The 22274-nt window shown below is 30.5% G+C and overlaps 1 protein-coding gene across 2 annotated transcripts in view; it reads left to right on the top strand.

Moving 5' to 3' along the window:
- Window positions 1–22274, top strand: part of LOC145259899 (mdm2-binding protein-like) — a 241492-nt gene that overhangs the window by 116709 nt on the left and 102509 nt on the right. The window contains exon 1 of one of the 2 annotated variants that reach the window (XM_080117819.1): window positions 18703–18724. The exons of the other annotated variant lie outside the window; for it this stretch is intronic. The gene's annotated coding sequence lies outside the window, so the exon portion shown is untranslated. Of the gene's footprint in view, window positions 1–18702; window positions 18725–22274 lie in introns of those variants that run through there. 2 annotated transcript variants of the gene reach the window in all.

Below are 22274 nucleotides of genomic sequence, written 5' to 3'. Positions count from 1 at the left end.
ACTGATAACCTAGGTATGTCAAGTTCGAATCCAGTTCGTTCCACAGAAACACTTTCACTTAGGATGTTGGCAACCTTCATGTGGTTCCTCCTATAAGTACCCACCATCTTCATAGAAAGAATTCTTATTATCAGGTTGACAAGAAAGTTCTTCCAGTTTTCAACTTTTGAATTCAGATAAACATATCTGGATTCAAACAAAAATTTATTGATCGAAATAAGAACCATCAAAATCAACACACTTTTGCCAATGCAAAAGTGCATTTATGCCTGAATGTAAAAATCTTGTGCTCTGGTGTTAATAAAGTTGCAAAAGGTGTTTTTGATATCATTTAGTTTTTTTAGGCATTTCTCACACAGAAAGTTGTCAAAATGCTTGAAAAAGTGGTAGTCAGTAGGTGAGAGGTATGGAGAGTATGGTGGATGAGGCAAAGTTTCGTAGCCCAATTAGGTTAACTTCTGCAAGGTCGGTTTAGCAAGGTACAGTCGGGTATTCTCTGCTGTAATGGTTTTGCCAGCATTCAAAAACTGTAATGGATGACACAGGTTGCAGATCATCAAACAGTCAGCATGACCTTCTTTTGGTGCAACTTTGGTTTTGGGAAGTGTCATGGAGCTTCATCATCGAGCTGAGCATCACAACTTGTCATAAAGTACCCACGTTTCATCGTAAGTCACAACCCAGTCAAGAAACAGGTCATTCTTGTTGTGTAAAAGGGAAGATTGCATTTCATAATGGCATTTCTTTGGTTGTCGTTCTATTCATGAGGCACCTATTTATCAAGTTTTTTTGTCTTTCCAATCTCTCTTATGTAATTGGAAATCATTGTATATGCTACATCTAATTCAGAAGCAAGTTCTCAAACAGTTGTGTGTGGATTGGCTTCGACTAAGGCTCTTAATTGATCGTTGTCAACATCCAATGGTCGACTACTATGTTCACCATCTTCAAGACTCTCATCACTGCCACAAAATTTCTTAAACCACCATTGTGTTGTGCATTCAGTAGTGATTCTTGGGCCAAACGCTTTGCTGATATTGCAAGCTGTTTCAGTAGCTTTTTGGCCTAACTTGAATTGAAATAAGAAAATTGTGTGGGTTTTTTTTCTATGTGTATTCAACGTTCTGAAAAGAAGACATAATTGTTTTAAAATGATTGTAATCTAAATGGTTAGATAGAGCGAAAAGCGATTAATAAAATGATATATAAAGTAAAGATATAAAAAGAAATTATGTGATAATACATCATTTGAAATCAAAATTAAAAATTCCACAAGAACATTCTTGTCAACCTAACAGAAACATATCGAGGAAACCAATGCCAACAATAGAATAATCTGATTCATACGAAATGAAAGAATGAGAAAGATTTTATTATTTTTAATTAATGTTTCAAATATTAAGTTGGTGCACAAGTTTTTGCCGGTTTGTAGAAGAAAGAATTTAAACCATTGTAATTTATTTGATGCATATTGTTATTACTTAAAAAATATCATCACGATTAATTATTATTACTTAAAAATATCATCATAATTAATTGTTATTACTTAAAAATATCATCATGATTAATTGTTATTACTTAAAAATATCATCATGATTAATTATTATTACTTAAAAATATAATGATGATTAATTGTTATCACTTAAAAATATCATCATGATTAATTGTTATTACTAAAAAAATATCATCATGATTAATAGTTATTACTTAAAAATATCATCATGATTAATTGTTATTACTTAAAAATATCATCATAATTAATTGTTATTACTTAAAAATATCATCATGATTAATAGTTATTACTTAAAAATATCATCATGATTAATTGTTATTACTTAAAATATCATCATGATTAATTGTTATTACTTAAAAATATCATCATGATTAATTGTTATTACTTAAAAATATCATCATGATTGATTGTTATTACTTAAAAATATCATCATGATTAATTGTTATTACTTAAAAATATCATCATGATTAATTGTTATTACTTAAGAATATCATCATGATTAATAGTTATTACTTAAAAATATCATCATGATTAATTGTTATTACTTAAAAATATCATCATGATTAATTGTTATTACTTAAAAATATCATCATGATTAATTGTTATTACTTAAAAATGTCATCATGATTAATAGTTATTACTTAAAAATATCATCATGATTAATTGTTATTACTTAAAAATATCATCATGATTAATTGTTATTACTTAAAAATATCATCATGATTAATTGTTATTACTTAAAAATGTCATCATGATTAATTGTTATTACTTAAAAATATCATCATGATTAATTGTTATTACTTAAAAATATCATCATGATTAATTGTTATTACTTAAAAATATCATCATGATTAATTGTTATTACTTAAAAATATCATCATGATTAATAGTTATTACTTAAAAATGTCATCATGATTAATAGTTATTACTTAAAAATATCATCATGATTAATTGTTATTACTTAAAAATATCATCATGATTAATTGTCATTACTTAAAAATATCATCATGATTAATTGTTATTACTTAAAAATGTCATCATGATTAATAGTTATTACTTAAAAATATCATCATGATTAATTGTTATTGCTTTAAAATGTCATCATGATTAATAGTTATTACTTAAAAATATCATCATGATTAATTGTTATTACTTTAAAATATCATCATGATTAATAGTTATTACTTAAAAATATCATCATGATTAATTGTTATTACTTAAAAATATCATCATGATTAATTGTTATTACTTAAAAATATCATGATTAATTGTTATTACTTAAAAATGTCATCATGATTAATTGTTATTACTTAAAAATATCATCATGATTAATTGTTATTACTTAAAAATATCATCATGATTAATAGTTATTACTTAAAAATATCATCATGATTAATTGTTATTGCTTTAAAATGCCATCATGATTAATAGTTATTACTTAAAAATATCATCATGATTAATTGTTATTACTTTAAAATATCATCATGATTAATAGTTATTACTTAAAAATATCATCATGATTAATTGTTATTACTTAAAAATATCATCATGATTAATTGTTATCACTTAAAAATATCATCATGATTAATTGTTATTACTTAAAAATGTCATCATGATTAATTGTTATTACTTAAAAATATCATCATGATTAATTGTTATTACTTAAAAATATCATCATGATTAATAGTTATTACTTAAAAATATCATCATGATTAATTGTTATTACTTAAAAATATCATAATGATTAATAGTTATTACTTAAAAATATCATCATGATTAATAGTTATTACTTAAAAATATCATCATGATTAATTGTTATTCTTTAAAAATATCATCATGATTAATTGTTATTACTTAAAAATATCATCATGATTAATAGTTATTACTTAAAAATATCATCATGATTAATTGTTATTACTTAAAAATATCATCATGATTAATTGTTATTACTTAAAAATGTCATCATGATTAATAGTTATTACTTAAAAATATCATCATGATTAATTGTTATTACTTTAAAATATCATCATGATTAATAGTTATTACTTAAAAATATCATCATGATTAATTGTTATTACTTAAAAATATCATCATGATTAATTGTTATTACTTAAAAATGTCATCATGATTAATTGTTATTACTTTTTTCTATCAGATTATTAAAGCATCATTCACATTTTTATGTTCTCGTCCTTGTTAACTTGAAAACTACTTTCTTTAGTCAACAGAAAGGAAGTCATCTTCCATCATGATAATGCTCGTCTTCACGCGGCACTATTGATCTAAGATCTCCTAGGGAAATGGGAAATCTTGATATATTCTGCATATTATTCTAACCTAGTTCCCTTGGATTAATAGTTATTTTGAGAATTACAAAACCATTTAGATGGCTTAGAGTAATATAACAAGAGGACATTGGACATGGGTTTGATTCATACTTCACATCAAAACCTAAAGAATTTTACAAGTGAGACATTTATAAGCTCGTTGATAAATGGAATCAAGTTATAAAGAACAAAGGTCATTATTGGTGTGAATAAAAATTTTCAAGAACATACAGCTTTTCATTTTCTAGGTGAAATTTGAAATCAGCAAAAACTTTTGCACCAACTTGATATTTTCAGTAGCAAACTTTGCAAAGTGAGAGCTGCTAATAAAGACAAGCAGTAAATAAAATTAGAAATAACATTGATAAAAAAGAACATTAACAATAAAGAGGCGCGAGGCGGTTACATTTATATATACACATGCGTTTATTTCTCTCAAACATAAAACGGATATAATACAACATGATACATAAAGGGATTGCGGATTAACTTTACAGAATTTTCCTTTAGTCTTACTCCCTTTCTACAATCTAAATAATCGAAAAATTAAAAACCTATTTGTAGAAGTAATGTATATATATATATATATATATATATATATATATATATATATATATATATATATATATATATATATATATATGCATGTGTTTGTGAAAAGAAGATCAGTTATTATAGCAATAATATCATACATGGCTTACATGTCAATATATATAGAAATAAAGTATTTGGTTAGATGATGGACTACTGTTGAACTAGGGTGGAAGTTTGTACTGTCTGACGTTCTTGTTTCTAGAAATGTTTATCTAGCGCCTGTTTCATGTATTGGCTTTCAGCTCTTTTTTTTTTTTATCAACAAAAAAAAAAAAAAAAAAAAAAAAAAAAAACGGACGACCCAGACATATCTACTCGCTTGAGCACTCACGTGTACTGACTTGCCAACAAACCTAGATATCCGCATACTTATGTTTGTATTAAAATAATTTGCTCAAGATATGTGTGTGTGTGTGTGTGTGTGTGTGTGTGTGTGTGTGTGTGTGTGTGTGTGTGTATTACAGAAGTTGAGAACAACATTTGCAATATATATATATATATATATATATATATATATATATATATATATATATATATATATATATATATATATATATATTACACTCTCATTTTTTTCATTTTTCTTAATAATGGAGTACTCTGCTAGGGTTCCCTCTCACTAAAATTGAATTATTCACAGACACATAGTTTGTCGTTTACATGGCTGAACCTATCAAAATTATAACAGAAACCAGAATCCCAGAGTCTGGAGCCTGAAGTTCCACCACGGAGCTAACTTTTTTATAGATGACATTTATTTGTTTGTTTTTTGTTTGCAATACTTTTGAATGCAATTATTTATACAAAAGAGAATTTTGACCTTAATGCTAGTTGGGAATAATTTTCCCTTCACCAATGTGATGCCTCTAGATGGGGAGCCACACACATATATATTTTTTAAATACGAAATTAAATTTTACACAAATGTAAGTCAGCCATTTTAATCTTTGATAAAAATAATGAATTACTCTATGATAAATGTTTCGCAATTTAAATTTGTTTTTCATTACTCAAAACCTTTAATTATATGAACTGAATGATGCAGTAGGTGTATCAGAAGCCGCCATTAAAAATGCGTGATAAGAACTTGAATAATTCAACTTACTATCTTTCGAAGCTTATAACTACTTGAAAAATGTAATTCAAACCCTACCTTATTTTTCAATTGAAGGAGCAAAGACGAAAATTAAAAAAATAACAGGTTTAATAGCAAATTGTGCAATATTTGTTTTTTTAAATCGGTTTTCTTTAAAAAAGATTTAAAGAAAATCAACGAAATTTTACTCACTTCGATTATAAAAAATAGATATAAATTAAAAAAAATCACTTACTTATAAAAAATACTATTCAATGGGTACTTCCATTGTTCATTGTTAAGAATTTATCCATATTTATACTTATATTCCGTGTCCTTTTTAAATAAAATATGCGAACTCAGATGTTTTTCACTTTTCAGATAAAGGGAGACAAATATCTGATTTTCTATGCGTTTATCTTCCGGTGACTTCGAAGAACCACAATTAATGTCTCTTTCTATTGCGTGCTGTAAACCAAAATTAGTATTTTGGGGCCATCTTAAAATTGAGAAAAGTTGAAAAATGAACACATTCAGTTTTTGCCTTAAAAAAAAACACTCTACCGATTTTTTTTGTTATTCTCTTAATGAAATACATGAGTTTTTGATTAATATATTTTAATACTTCTTTATCGAGTGATTTTTTTTTTTAATATCTAAAAAAAGAAAACATTGAATGAAATAGAAAAAATTGTCGTCAGCGTCCGATCAATCTAAGCATAACATGAGCTTTCACTTAAAAAAAATCAGCGTGTTTTTTTTGTTTTTTTTTAAAAAAAGAGGTTTTAAACTTTGGACTTTTCAGGTAAATTTCCAAAAAAACACTTCTTTTTTTTTTTAATTAGAATATTTTATTTATTGATCTTTTCTCTTCAATTTGTGATATTCGAAAGAGCATAAAATTTCACATTGACTCTGAAAATATCGTAAAAATCGAACCAATAGAAAAATTTTGATAGATTTTTAAAGTTTAAAATTGAAAAAAAAATTAACTCGTAAATTTCAATTGATTTCATACGTAAAAAATGGCGCGCCGACACACTTTGTAAACACTGTTTTTTTTTTTAAATAAAAAAATAATATTTCTATTATTTTTTTAACAACTTTAATATAGTTTATTTTGGAAGTATATTCCATAAAGAAAATAAACAGCCCACTTTAAAAAGAGGAATACGAGTTTTTTATATTTTATTTGCAGTTTTGTGTTAGGGGTGTCAAAAATCCCCCCCCAAAATTCTGATACACCTAATGATGCAGTAGGGGCAATTTTTAAAATATGCATGGGGCATGGCACCCAGCTGTTAAGTCTATTTTAAATATATCACAATTTGTATACCAGCGTTCAATGTTATGTAAAAAACACTAACACGTTCGCAGACAGTCAAATCCATTTGTACCGAGAGTTACGACTCATCAAAATCTTACAAACATCGTCTGCTCCACACACATATAGACACACATGCGAACAAGCGCGTGCGCGCGCACGCACGCACACACACACACACACACACACACACACACACACACACGTGTATATATAGTAGCAGAGTACTCAGACAAAACTATCTTCTGCTTTATTTTTAGTTTCAGATTGATGTCACTACGGATTAAAAATACTTTTTTTAAGAATTCAGTTTTTAATCTCTGATTATTTTATTATTTGATTATTACGAATTAAGTAACGAATCTGATTCTCATTAGGTGTTTTATTCTTTTGTCCTTGGCCCATAAATTAATCCATAAATAACCCTTTATTTTCACGCACAACACGCATCATCAGTTTCTCTTGTTTTGTTTTTTTTTGTTTTTTTTGCCTCTTCTATATATATATATATATATATATATATATATATATATATATATATATATATATATATATATATACAATTAATTTTTTGTATAAATAATAATTTATATTAAAAAGTCTACAGCTTAATTTGCTATTGAACACTACTATATAAACACAATAACGATTCACTGGATTAACTCCTATTGGAAACACACACACACACACACACACACATACACACATACAATATAAAGCTGAACGTCTGTGTTTGTGTCTGGTCACGAAAAGGCTCCTATATGGTTGACTATTATAGAAAACTGATCACATATAATTATAGAAGATGTATCGAGACACAGGAAGCGTATGTTTGATCTGACATAATGATGATTCATTAAAATTGTGGGGTCTGCGTACGCGCCTGGTCCACAAAGTATGGAAATAAAAAATTAAAAAACAAAAACAAAAAAAACATTTACAAGTGTTTTTGATATAGATGTACATAATAATACTTTGATAAGTATGTTTTAACTTAAACAGGTATGGTATGATAAAATTGTGGGGTCTGCATTCGCGCCTAGCCTCCATAGAATGTAAATAGGCACAAACTTTAATAAAAACTTTTCATATCTATCTGCGTAAGTATACTTTGCTAATTATGTTTCGGTCCTGGATATGACCTTAAACTATATCCGATGGTGAGGCCCCAGCTTGCAGGCCTTAGGGAGTGTGGAGCCACCCTTTAATTGCCATTGCTCCCAGGTCCACTCTGACCGGAGTGGTAGCACCTCTTAGGGTCCCAACTATGGGTTAAATAGAATACGACTTAAAAAACAAATATACTATATTAAAAAATCGTTCTTCAAAATCACCAGATTCGGCATTAAATAACCTGAAAAGGGTTATGCCGTAAAACAAAACAACCAACCAGCCATAATTATGTTTCAGTTTGAAGAAATATGGTATAATAAAATTATGGGGGTGTTCGTTCGCACCTGACCTCCATAGAATGGAAATATGTCACAAAGTTTAACAAGGTTTTTTAATATAGATCCACAGAATATTGTGATAAGTGTTTCAGTTTGAACAGGTATGGTATAATAAATTATGGAGTTTATCTATTTTATTTTTACATTCATTATATTTTGGTTTGGTTTTGATACCCCCAAATTCGAAGCTATCTCTTTACAACCCTTCCTTTTCATAACCTATCATACTTTCATAAATCTGAGTCCATTTTCTGTAGGCTGTTTTTGAACCCAGTCAACGACGGGTACTTTTGCTAGTATATATATATATATATATATATATATATATATATATATATATATATATATATATATGTGTGTGTGTGTGTGTGTGTGTGTGTGTGTGTGTGTGTGTGTACTAGCCGTACCCAGCCACGCATTGCTGTGACGCAGTTTCTGTAAATAGACCCCCCAACCCCAAAAAGAAAGACAAAACTCGTTTTTTTAAGAACGAATTAGTGTGGTGAACTGTTTTTTCTTTGTTTTCTTTTTTACATTATAGAAAAATATCTGTAAGTTACTAAAGAAAACAGTTTATGTATTTATTTATTTGTGAACTGTTATCCTCATCTCCTATAATAATTAGAGTGAGAGAAGAGCTAGCAAAAGAATGAGAGACAGAGTGTGTGTGTGAGAGAGAGAGAAGGAGAGTTGGAAAGAATATATACAGAGAGAGAGAGAGAGAGAGAGAGAGAGAGAGAGAGAGAGAGAGGAGATAAAAACTGTTGTAGATAGTGTTGACGCCGTAAAATGGGATTTTTTTATGTCATAAGAAGAAATGTAAAAAGTGAAAGAAAGAGAGAAGAAATAAAAACTTTTGTAGATAATGTTGACGCCACGAAATGTTTGTTATTTTTTCTTCAGCATTGTCGTAAAAAAATTTTTCCTTTGCATAAAAAGAAATGTAAAAAGCAAACGAGAGAGAGAGAGAGAGAGAGAGAGAGAGAGAGAGAGAGAGAGAGATAGTTGGAAAGTTGGAAAGTTGGAAAGAATATATACAGAGAGAGAGAGAGAGAGAGAGAGAGAGAGAGAGAGAGAGGGGAGAAATGAAAATGAAAACTGGTGTGGATGCCGTAAAATGTAAGAAAATGAATGCAACAAGTTATTTAGAGGGCAAAAGTAGATATAAATGTGACGTTATATTTGAATGGTATGTTAGGGTTCATTTAGCATCCAAATACCGTTAATCTGAAATATAGGAATGGTCAGAGCTCAGCCAATCAGAATGAACGGAATTAGTCTGGGGAGACTTTATTAGTTTTGAATTGGAAAAGGGAAAGATTATATTATCTCTAGGAGTTTATGATCCAGTTATAAAGGATGCAAGCACAATATATGTATAATGTGTATATTTCCTCCTGGGTTGACTGGGGACGGTAGGAGGACTTGATATTTAAACAGAAAAATAGGATCTACTTCCTCTAAAGATGGTTGCGATTGTGATGGTGTTGCTCCTAGGATAAAATGTAGGATTTTATTATAACGACTAAATGTGTCTAAAATGTTGTTCTAAAGTGATAGTGTAAATCTGTATGTGGCATCTGTTGTTGCAAACCTATGGTACTTTGGTCCAGAGGGGAATTTCTGCAATCAAAATATTATATATATATATATATATATATATATATATATATATATATATATATATATATATATATATATATATATAATATAAAGCTGAACGTCTGTGTGTGTGTGTGTGTGTGGTCACGAATAGGCTCCTATATGGTTGACTATTTTAAAAAACTACATATAATGATAGAAGATGTATCGAGGATCAGGGATGGGTATGTTTGATCTGGCAGAACGGTGGTTCATGAAAAGTTGTGGGGTCTGCGTTCGCGCCTGGCTCCCAAAGTATGGAAATAAAAAATGAAAAAAAAAACGTTTACAAAGGTTTTTGATATAGATGTACATAAGAATACTTTGATAAGTATGTTTCAACTTAAATAGGGATGGTATAATAAAATTGTGAGGTCTGCGTTCGCGCCTGTATTCCATGGAAACATGGCACAAACTTTAACAAAGACTTTTCATATCTATCTGCGTAAGTATACTTTGATAATTATGTTTCAGTTTGAAGAAATATGGTATAATAAAATTATGGGGTGTTCGTTCGCACCTGACCTCTATAGAATGTAAATATGTCACAAAGTTTAACAAGGTTTTTTAAAAGGGGTGAGGGTCCACAATAACACCTTAACTTTAATTTTAATTCACGTAACTTTTTATTCATTTTTTTGAGTTGAATCATATTGTGTCGAATAAATTCACCTCATAAATTCACGTTCTTATTAAAGTGAAAGCAAAAAAAAAGTCGCAACTTTAGGCAATTCTCGACACAAATTTTTCATAACTCTGTTTTTTTCCTTCTTCATTTGCACGTGGCACTCTTTTGAAAATAGATAAATAGATAAATAATAAAAAATAAGAACGTTACTTGTTATCATCTCAAAAGAAGGAAAAAATCCTGCTCACATGATTACGTGTCTTTTTAAAAACATTTACATAACCTTTTTATTTTTATTTATATATCTGTTTAAGCTTTTTTGTCAGTGTACTAGAATGAATTCAGTTGATTACAACCCTTTCTGCGTGTTCTTTACATTACAATAGTACAACCCTGAATCCGACGGCACAATACTACACCGTTCAATACTGTAAAACTGAAACGAAGCTGTTCTGCACCATTTTCTTCTTATTCATATTTATATCGATTCTTTGCTTTAAAAAACTAAAGTCATTACGTGTTTACTTTTTTAATATCCCATTTTGCTGTTTTGGATTATTTTACTAAAGTAAGTAAAGCTTCATTATTTTTCAAAACTGTTTTTGTTTCTTTGTTTTTCGATATTTCGTCGATATTATTTAGTAAGAGTGTTTAGCAGAAAAGCCAACAAACGACTACTGAAAAAAATAAATATACAAGAAATAAATGTTACCATAGTCAATAAAAGTTCAGTTCATGTTTGTTTTTTGTTTTGAAATAGTTTTTAATGCTCTTTACTTGAAATAATTTCAGCGAACCAAAATTAAAACGAAATTTGAGGCGATAACTACTAAAATGAATTTTTATATAAACTACACATGCCATAATCGAATATTTCTCAAGCACAAAATTATGGAAAACATTAAAATATGTTTATAAATATTCCTTACATTGATGGAACTCTCTCAAATTGTTAACACAGAATGCTCAGGTCCCCCTCCTTCAAATTGAAAACGGGACTCTCCATTTCCAAGTCGCTGCGATTTTGATTTTTTTTTAAACCGGTTCGTGAATTAAAAAATAAATTTTTTTTGTACAAAATACTTAAAAATACAAACCAATGAACTTTTCTACCATAAAAGTAACTTTTATTGACTATGGTAACATTTATTTCTTGTATATTTATATTATTATATATATAACATTTTCTCTTTGCAAGGAAACATCATTTTGTTGGTCACTCTTGGCTACGAATGGAAACAAAGTTGATATAAAAAATATATTTTCGCGAAAATTATCTTTACTTTCATCATATTTTGCTTAGGGTAAAATTTTTCAGTATCAAAACCTATCTCTTTACAACCCCTCCTTTTCATAACCTATCATACTTTCATCAATCAGTATATATATATATATATATATATAATATATATACAAGTGCTTGTAGTTCGTCAGAGCATTCACCATTAAAATACATGTAGAACAGGCAGAGGAATGCAACATTTCGTCGATGAGAGGTTGAAGCCTAGATGACAGTTCCGGATCTATCAAGTTAGCGACTCTCTTTTGAACCCTGTCCAGGAGCAAGAGACTAGTAGCAGATGCACCAACCCAAATGTGACAACAATACTCCATACATTCGTCCGAATGGTGGCCTTATACAGGTACAGGATACTTTCAGGCGTAAGTAGCTTTCTAGTATGGTAGAGAGAGCCCACTTTTCTTGCAGCGGCCCTGGCAATGCTCTCAATGTATCTGTTCCAACTCATGTTCCCTGTGAACGTTAGGCTGAGGAGTTTAAAAGAAGTACTTTCAGGTAATGTATCTTTATCTATTGCTATTGGTGGAAGAGAAGGTTTCTTGTAATTATTGAAGGAAACAAGTTTAGTCTTGGTAACATTGAATGTGACCATCCATTTATGTCCCCATTCGACTACAGATTTGAGGTAATCCTCTAGTGTTTCCGCCATTGCCTTAGATATGTGTACATTTGTTTTCCCCTCGTGCCTGTTATAGAGCGTGGTGTCATCAGCAAATATACCCATCTCTGAGACAATTTTATCAGGGAGGTTATTTATGAATATTAGGAATAATAAATGTCCAAGGATAGACCTCTGAGGTACCCCCACATTTATATCATATTGTTTAGATGTACGACCATCGAGGACAACCTGGATTCTTCTCTTACTTAAGAAGGATTTAATTATGTTAAGTATTCGTCCAGTGATACCGTATGATCTGATTTTCCTGAGAAGACCATCATGCCATACCCTGTCAAAAGCCTTAGATATATCTTATCCTCTTTGTCCAACGTATGGTATATACGTTTAGAGATTACAGTTAGGATATCTGCTGTATAATGGGCTGCCTAAATCCATATTGTTGGTTGGTCAGAAGTTTATATAGTTATAGTGTGGAATTCATTTCTAAACTAATTAATCAATCATTACGTAGTTTGGAACAGTTACTTGACATAAGAGTAGGTAATGCGGATTATATTTAGTTTTAATTTAGTTTTATGCAAGGGGTGTAAAGCTTTTGTAAAAATCCTGCTACCATCAAATTTTGTGAAATTTTAGCAATAAGTATTAGACATTAATTAATAAATATTCCCCAAATTTTAACTTCTTTGGAGTATCAAGTGTCTTTAGGAAGGCGTAATATGAAGTTCAAATTCAAATATTTCAGGTTTGCATTAAATTTAATTTATGATCATCAGACACCAATGAAGTCAAATTCTCTGATTTCTTTGAATTTCATTTTCTTCTTAAGACTCGTTAAGCTTAAGCCATAAATTTTAAACATTTTCTAAAATAAAAAAAGCATGTAATGGATTTTGATCCAAATTGGAATAAGTATTCCAGGCATAAGGTTTAGTATTATTATTATATATTTATTTTAATCTTCGTAAGGGCACATAAAGTGAGGCAAAACTATTCTGTTCGGAGAATTAATGTTACCCGTCCTGGGATGGATATTCTTCTAGTTTATGATATGAAGGAAAGCGATAATTCTGTCTATGTATGTTTGTCTGACTAAAAGTTAAAAACTCCACAAGATATACGTCTCATTTTGATTTTTAAAATTACTGTTCTCATCTTGAGTGTTATTTTCATAAAGTTTTGGTCGATGCAACCTTCAACCTTCTTCAGGTGTATCTTGACGAACTCAGGAATATGCACTTAACAAGATCACAGGTTATATCGACCAAAATGTGAAAATAGCACCGAAGATAAGAATAATAGTCCTAAGAATCCAAAAAATGCAAATAATAAATCCTGTGCGAGCCTTTTCTAGTCTCGCACAAAAGCACGTTCACATTTCAAGCAATATTACTTGTCGCATACATACGCGCACACAATCATACGCGCACACGTACATATATTTACGTTCGCGTACATACACTCATATTCACGTGTATATACACACACGCTAACGTACACACATGTACTCACACACGCGCACATGTACACATACAGATGGACGACGTCACTTCCTTTCAAAGGAAATATGCACATGTGCAAAGACCACCGGAAACAAGTATAAAAGAAAGAGCAACAAGCGGCTTCTTCCTTTTTCCAGACTAGCCTCCGAGGTGGTTGGTCGGTGCGCCAGCTGCCGCCGTTTCGGCAGGCGCGCACGCGCGTACCTCACGCCATTTACTACTATGTGGGACAAAAAGCTAACATACCGTATGTACACCTTTACACTCTTTCTTTCTCTATCTACAACTGGTCCCTGAGAACACCTTCGCGTAGCTGACTGCTAACTGACGTCAACTCTTTATCCTCTTCTTTGTCTACACACGGGACTATCGTTCCCATTTTCCACTACATCACTCACTTCTTTTCTCACGCGTGAACAAACGACAGTGACCTGAACGTGAGATGAAAACACATTTCCTTTTCTTTCTACAACACCAGTCCCGCAACGAACGATGGTTACACCCGCACGGACATGAACACATGTTATATCTAAAACATTCATTCTTTCAACACTAAATAAACGACACGTTTATCTTATCCTACAAATGAGTTTTTGTTTCCTTCAATTCCATTCGTTTCATTATTTTTTTGTAGCGAGTTAGGGTATTATATCCTGGTCCGTTACAATCCTCATCTGAAAAATTCAAAAACGTAATACATAAGATACATTTCTAAATCTTACATAATCAAATGCAATATAACCCGATCTGGTAATGGTAACAAAAAAAAAAAAAAAAAAAAAAAAGCTGTATTCTTTTCCTTGAGACACTAAGAACCAAAGTAGTTTAGAGTGTGAGGTACAAAATGCAACTGCAGTTTTTGTTCTTACTTGTTTCAAAAACAACTGTTAGTCTTCTTTTTTTCTCTCACTTATTTTCTTTCTTCTATTTTTCTATTATATTGAACCAGTTGCAAGGGGAGGAAAGTGATGAGGGGGGGGCTAAATGGTTAACGACATGCACATACGACCTGCATGTGTCAAGTTCAAATCCAGTTTGTTCGACAAAAGCACTTTCTTTTTGGATGTTTCTAACGTTCTCATGGTCACTTCCATATGTACTCCATGTATTTCTAGAAAAAATTCTAACTCGAAAGATATCGGGGAAACCAATGCCAAGAATAGAATCATCTGATTTATACGAAATGAATGAATGAATCAATGAAGTTGCCACGGAGAGTAAAAATTAATGAGATAGAAAGAGAGAGGGAAAGAGAAGGCAATTGAAGTTAGAGAGAAATAGAGGGAAGTAGGGGAGAAATCAATTGGAGTGAGAAATAAATAATATATATATATATATATATATATATATATATATATAGAGAGAGAGAGAGAGAGAGAGAGAGAAAGAGAGAGAGAGAGAAGTTTCAAAAGAAAACGTTACACGCCGTTTTTTTTACCTCTCTATTTTGCTTGTCATACTTGTATTTCAAATTAATAAATATCATGAATATATTTTTCAGTATTTATTTCAAAAGTGTTCAATACAAAATACAGCCTCGTAACCATGAACCTAGAATTTTTAATGTCTATACAAATGTAAATGGCGTTTCGGTGTCTGATTTCTTCAGGTCACCTTGAAGAAATTGAATATGAAAACATAATTGTATTTGTTTAACCATTAAAAATTATAGATTTATTATTCGTATACTTTTCGTCTGTCTGCCTCTGCCTCCTTCCTCTCTCTCTTCACGACGAAATATTTTGGGACTCTATTCTTGAGAAATAGATTTGATTTGTTGTTGTTTATAGTTTTTGCATAGTAATTTTGTTGTTGTCCTCATTTATAATCCAATTAAACACTAAATAAGAAAATGTATTCAGTCGATAGATATGTCATCAATAATAGCTACAGTGTGACATCTATCGCTGTTAAAAGTCTCCTTAATTACTAGGGCTAGGACAACAGCATATTCTTTTCGTTGTTTTGACTCTCGAGTGTGTATCCATGCTTTTATATAGAATGATGTGGTTCTCTGTTCGATTAACTGTGTCTATACCGGATATATACTCGAGAGTCAAAACAATGAAAAGAATATTCTGTTGTCACAGCCCTATTAATTACATGCAAGGTAGAAAATCCAACTCTCATTAAAAGGTTTGAAAAGAAAAGTGGTAAACGTTGAGTTGAAAGGTGTAAACAGAATGTGATAAAAAATGTGTATAGTATGATGGTTTTGCATTATTGTTTTTTAACATTATTAAATGATGAACCATTTCAAGTTAAAATCTATTTAGTATTATGCATTTAATCTGAAGAGAAACATGTTCGAAATATGCTGGACTAATCGAGATTTGAACAAAAAGGATCCGGACTAGTGCCTTTGTAACAGAGTATAACGGCTGTATATAAATGCCAAGCCATGTACGAAATGACGTCACAGTAGGGAAAAGACCATCCCTTTAATTTCCACTCCTAACGATTACTATATTATCCCATTGACCATTGACCATTGACTACTGTACACTCAATAACCCTTATCCTCGAGTGGTCTCCGGGCCTTGATAAGTGGTGACCCCTATGTAAAAAAAAAAAAAACTATAAAAAGGAGAGACGATCATGTTAGAGAGGTGGGTGACGTCACGGTCATAAAAAGAAGTCACGCAAGGTCAAAAAATGAGAAAATAAATGTTGTTACAAAAAAAAAAAGCAGTCAAGTTATTACTTGTTCTATGTTCCTTGCGGTGTACTCTACGACAATGTGTGAAGCCTACATGTGTAAACGTGTACTATGCTACACCTTATGGTACCATGTTGCTTTTGTATTACTCAAGACAAAAAAGTATTAAAACGTCTTAGTAATACTAAATTAACTTTAACGTTCTTAATGTCATATCGCCTATACACTAATTTCTTTTCAAAGAAATTGTCTGCATCTTCGAACTCATTATTAGTAAGAAAAGAACACACTGACTTTACTTTGACTCTAGACCAAATATATAATGAGTAAATGGACGAGATGCAACCATTAAAATCAAAGTCTTAGTTGCAGTCGATAGTCTAAAACTTCATCTGTTCATGTCCAACAACAATTAAATCAAATGTCCATTCGATTCATAAATGAAAAGGAATCAAAAACATATAAGAGTAATTTTTACAAAACAGGAAGCATCATGTATCCATGTAGAATCCACTAGTAGGCTAGTAAGCTAGAATGGCCCAACCTGAGCACGTTTGATTAGAACCACTGTTTGAATTTAACTGTTGATGAGAAAAAATTTGCGTGGGTGCTTTAAAAAACTAGTCCAACTGTAACAGAGCATGGACGCATGTATACAAATGCATACAAAATGCGAAATGACGTCACTGTAAGGAAAAAAAACTATAAAAAGGAGAGAGAGCACGTTCGAGAAGACGATCACGTGAGAGACGTCATTGCCGTAATGAGAAGTCAAGTGTGGCAGGGAAATGAGGAAGTAAATGTTGTCATTACAAGAAAAAGTGAATTGAGTTAGTATTTGTTTTCTGTTCCTTGCGATGTACTCTGCTACAACGTGTTGGGTTCACGTGTGTAAACGTGTATAACATTACACAACAAATTGTAATCATTTGTCAAGTTACCTGATCGATCGATAGTGATAAACTTGCCTTTTTACAGCAAGAGAAAATTTAAAAAATGTGATATCAAAATATCTGACTATTATACATGATATTCAAACAAGAATCAATTTATACATTTCCGACGTATTATGAAGTAACTAGAAAGTTTACACATTTACCTTTATTAAAGAAAAGAAATAGCCCATCCAATTATACACAAATATATTTTTTATTGTTCTTTTTTTTATTCCTTTTCACCCAAAACAAGGCACAGAGCCACTTGAGACCATATCTACTGAGACACTACGTAGGGTGTAGAGCAGCGAGATGTCTGTTCACATTACACTTGAACTTCTGCATGTCAGTACAGTCATAGAGGCAGGAAACCAGGAGAGAATTCCAACGGAAGAAACTATTAGAATAGAAGGTATTCCGGCATCTAGGGACCTGAACAGTGAAGGGGTGGGATTTTGCTGCTTGTTGAGTAAGTCGGAGGTATTTAGATCGGGGAGGGGGGTATAAGTTCTATAAGTTCGTCAGATTGTACATTCGAATGTAAACTAGACGTTAACAGATATTTTTCCCATTGAATAATATGATTGGAAGAACAATATATGTAAAAGAAAATACGATTGCATAGAAATAATATATAGAAAACCAAAAAAATAAATGAATACTGAATGCATTTCAGTTCATCTTCCAAGCTTTATATTCTCTCTTTGAAAAGGGATTAGTTTATTGCTAATTGTCTGAGTCACCGCTACTGGGGAATGTCAAGAGGGCTGCTCAGACAATTTAGATGGCCTAAGTGCACGCTCTCTAATATGTTTGCTTTTCAAGACCTTACTTGACCTTATCTGTAACAGGAAGTAAATAAAACTGATTCTTGACCTTTTGGTAGTGTAGTATCTGTTCTGATACTACACTACCAAAAGGTACTAAACTGATACTAAACTTCTGTTTTGTTCACTCTCAGTGAAGGAGAAATTCTTCTGGGTGAAGTGATTTTTACTTTTGTCGCAATCCAGAGATGGATTTCTCCCACATTAAAAATCAACCCTGCATCTAACTATGCCCTTGTGAGAAGACAAGTAAATAGGAATAACCTTGAACACGGTAACTGCTAAAGTAACTGTAACTTGAACACTGTAAATGCAAACACCATGAGGTGAGAGAATTTATTTTTATTTTATTTTTAGGTCTGATCTAGACATAATCCAGTTTTCGTTAGAGAATGCTGTGCGTTTTTTTCATTCAGTACAAATGAAACAGTGTAATTGGGTGACCCAGTTTCCATGATAAATAAATAAAAGCAAGAACAAGTTATTATTACCTCATTCACTAATGACTTTAGAGTCAGACGTCTCCCTTTTATGAAAAAGTTCTTTGGCATTCAGTAAATATTTTGTATAATGACACTATATAACATAAATCTTGATAATATTCTTATATATATACGGAGATAGAGAGAGAGAGAGAGAGAGAGAGAGAGAGAGAGAGAGAGAGAAATAAAAAGGAACAAACTGAGTTATCTGTTCATCAACGTTTCGTCTTTATTTCGAGACTTCCTCTTATATATATATATATGTGTGTGTATGTGTGTGTGTGTGTGTGTGTGTTTACTTTATTATTTATTTATTTTTATTTTTATCTAAAAATAGATAATTGTTTCAGCATTTATTAAATCTTAACCCATATCATACTTTTAAGCAGAGTCCTCTATAATTATCTGGTTATAATTTTTTCCACTTATCCATCAATTCAATGCAGAATCAAAATGGTCATGGTGCTATTATTTCATTGTTAACCTAGTCTCAAACCTCCTCTGCACTTCTCTAATACTGATGATGAGATTATATATTAGCAATGGGAGGATTCCCAAATTTTTCCTGATTCTGATACAATTACTGCTTCTGTTCTAAATTCCTGATTCCGATTCTTTTATAAAATTAGGTACGTGCAAAATGAATGCCGATGCTCAAAATTTATAAACATTTTGACCCCTCTCTTTACTTAAAAATTCACCAAAAATTAGGAAATTAACCAATTTTAATGAAATTTCCAGTATTTATCAAATAATGATCACGGAAAATAATGAACACATTTTAATTTAAATCTTAGTGGAAATCTATTATTTTGTTTAAACAAAAAATACCTTTAATAAAGTTATGGTTTTCAGTAGTAAAAAAAAAATGAATTTGTTTTTACTTTTTTTCATGAAAATAAAGCATTGTAAATTATAACAATTAAAAAAGATTATTTAATTTTTACAGGAATATTACGAAATAAAGCCCCTAAAGTTCGTATTAATAAATTCGAACTACCAATATTATCATTGAATTAAGTATTGCTTATTTAACATAATCGCAAAAAATATTTCTACTTTTTTTTAAATTACAGGTTTCGCATAATTTTTATATGTAAGATTTTAATATTTTCCTTGCTTGCATGAATGTGAAACTTTCAGCAGAACATAATTTTTATATAATCTTGAACAATAATTAAAAAAAAATTAATTTAAACACAGGAACATAGAAAAATAATTAAATTAAAAAATGGTAAAAATGATACAAACGTTCAGGATAGGAATGTAAGGATGGACGTCTGGAAAAAAAAAAAAAAAGAAAACTAGCACCCTCTCCCTCCTTTGAATTACATGATGTAATTTTCAGAGACCCTTTCGACTGGCTGAAATTTGGGCTTTCGTATATCCGTGTTTACAAAACTCCTGTTTGTTGCGCTTTTGCGAAAGGTAGAATTCCTCGGTTTTTTAACTAATTAAGCTATTTTTGTACAAACAAGGTGTCTTTTTTAATTATTTAATTCAATAGCTTAGGACTTTGCTGTACTAATTATCTTTGAAATAGACCCAGAAAACTAATATTCATTTTTAAAGGAATTTTACAATGAATTTATTTAATTCCAAAATTTAGCTGAATTAGCTAGCTCACCGTGAAAACATTTTTTATAACTTTCTTTTTTCACGTGTAAAAATATTTTTTCCTTTTGAAAATTAACTTTAGTCTTTAATCTTTCAAATACAACCAAAAAGTAGTCGGAAACCTACAAAAAAATTATGATAAATCGGCTTTCAAAACTATGCCCCCCCCCCCAATCTTTATTCTTATTAAAAATACACTTGGGAAGGTGGAGGGTATATTACAATATTAGATCTTTCTAAATATTATTCTCTAATGTTTTCTTTGTAATTGATTGAGAATTGTGAGACAATTCTTTTGAAACAAATCTTATTTGTCTTTGGTCGTCATTAATACCATTGGAAATTTTCATAAACAGTTAAAAAAAGAATCGACGATTGGTATGCAAAATGAGAAACTTTTTTAGGAACATAATAGTTCACGAAGCCTGTCCCATGTCAATGTCAAGGATGAGCTTCTACATAATAATGTTACTATTTAGAAAACCATTCTTAACACTGTGACGAATTTCTGTTAACTATTTTCTGCCTTTCCCTCTATGAAAAAATCTCCATGTTTTTTCTCAGTTATAAGGATTTGGTCGATTATTAGATTGATTTGCGTTAATTTAAAAAAATAAAATAATGATGATGATGATCGTGGCGGCGGCAAATTAATTAACACCTTTAGCTAAAGATAATAATAAGATTTTTTTATAACATGGAGGAAAGAAAAAAAAAACAATTATTTTAGAATTTCGAGTAGGAAAGCAGTTTCGCACATAAAATGATAATCATTTCCGGCCCATTCTAATTTTTTAATCTCGTCTAATATCGCTCAAAACTCGAAACAGAATATTAATAGAACATAACATTTTCACTCGATTGTTGACGTTTTGATGTTTCTACCTGCGTTTGTTTAATTTTCGATTTTGAGTGGTTATTAAGAGTTCTTGTGAAAGGCTTTTGGCGCGGCCATTTTTTATTTTAACTCAACAGAGTTCACATTAAGTTTATTTTGAACTAAAAACACGCTTTAAAATAAGTTGTTTTTTTTACATGGGAGTCAAAAATAAGTCTAAACGCAAATAAATTTATCCAGGAAGGTAAAAGAGGTTTGCCTTGGGTAACATTTATTTGTTGCATATTTGTTTTCATCATTTTTTTTTTTTTTTCATCTTCATTGTTTTTGTTAGCTACAGAAACCAATGCTAGAATCTCAGTCTTCTTTTGGGTGGGGTGGGGTGGGGGGGGTCTAAGTATACATGTAGATATAATTTCTATTTTAATTAATTTTCCCTTTATGTATTTTATTCAAGATTTTCATAAACTCATTGTGAGACTTTCATCTACATTTTTCACTTTTGTCCAAAGAAGAAATGCCATAAACATTAATTATTTCAGAGGAAGCCAATGACAGACGCCAACAATGTCCAATTGGTGCCAACAAAATCGAAAAACCTGAGCCCTTTAAAACTTTTATTACCAAGTGAGATATCCCTGAAACTTTTAGCAAATATATGCTAATAGTTTTAAGGGATATTTGCAGTAATAAGAAATACATTAAACTCTGAGAATCAATGTTAAATCTGGGAGTGCGATTTATAACCTATTCCATGGCCATTAGTCTTATTTTGTAAATTAATAAGTTCTAATAAATAAATTTGCTTTTAGTTAGTTTCTTTTTTATTGTCATGAAAAAATGAAAAGAATCGTTTTGGAATCAGAATTTAGGGTGAAACACCAAAAAGTTCCAATTTTTCTGATTTCGATTTCCATTAATCCTCCCAACAATAAATAA

Source organism: Euprymna scolopes, chromosome 35, assembly GCF_053919585.1.
Source record: "Euprymna scolopes isolate OS-2025 chromosome 35, ASM5391958v1, whole genome shotgun sequence".
Taxonomy (NCBI): domain Eukaryota; kingdom Metazoa; phylum Mollusca; class Cephalopoda; order Sepiida; family Sepiolidae; genus Euprymna; species Euprymna scolopes.
This window is presented reverse-complemented; position numbering and strand designations above follow the sequence as displayed.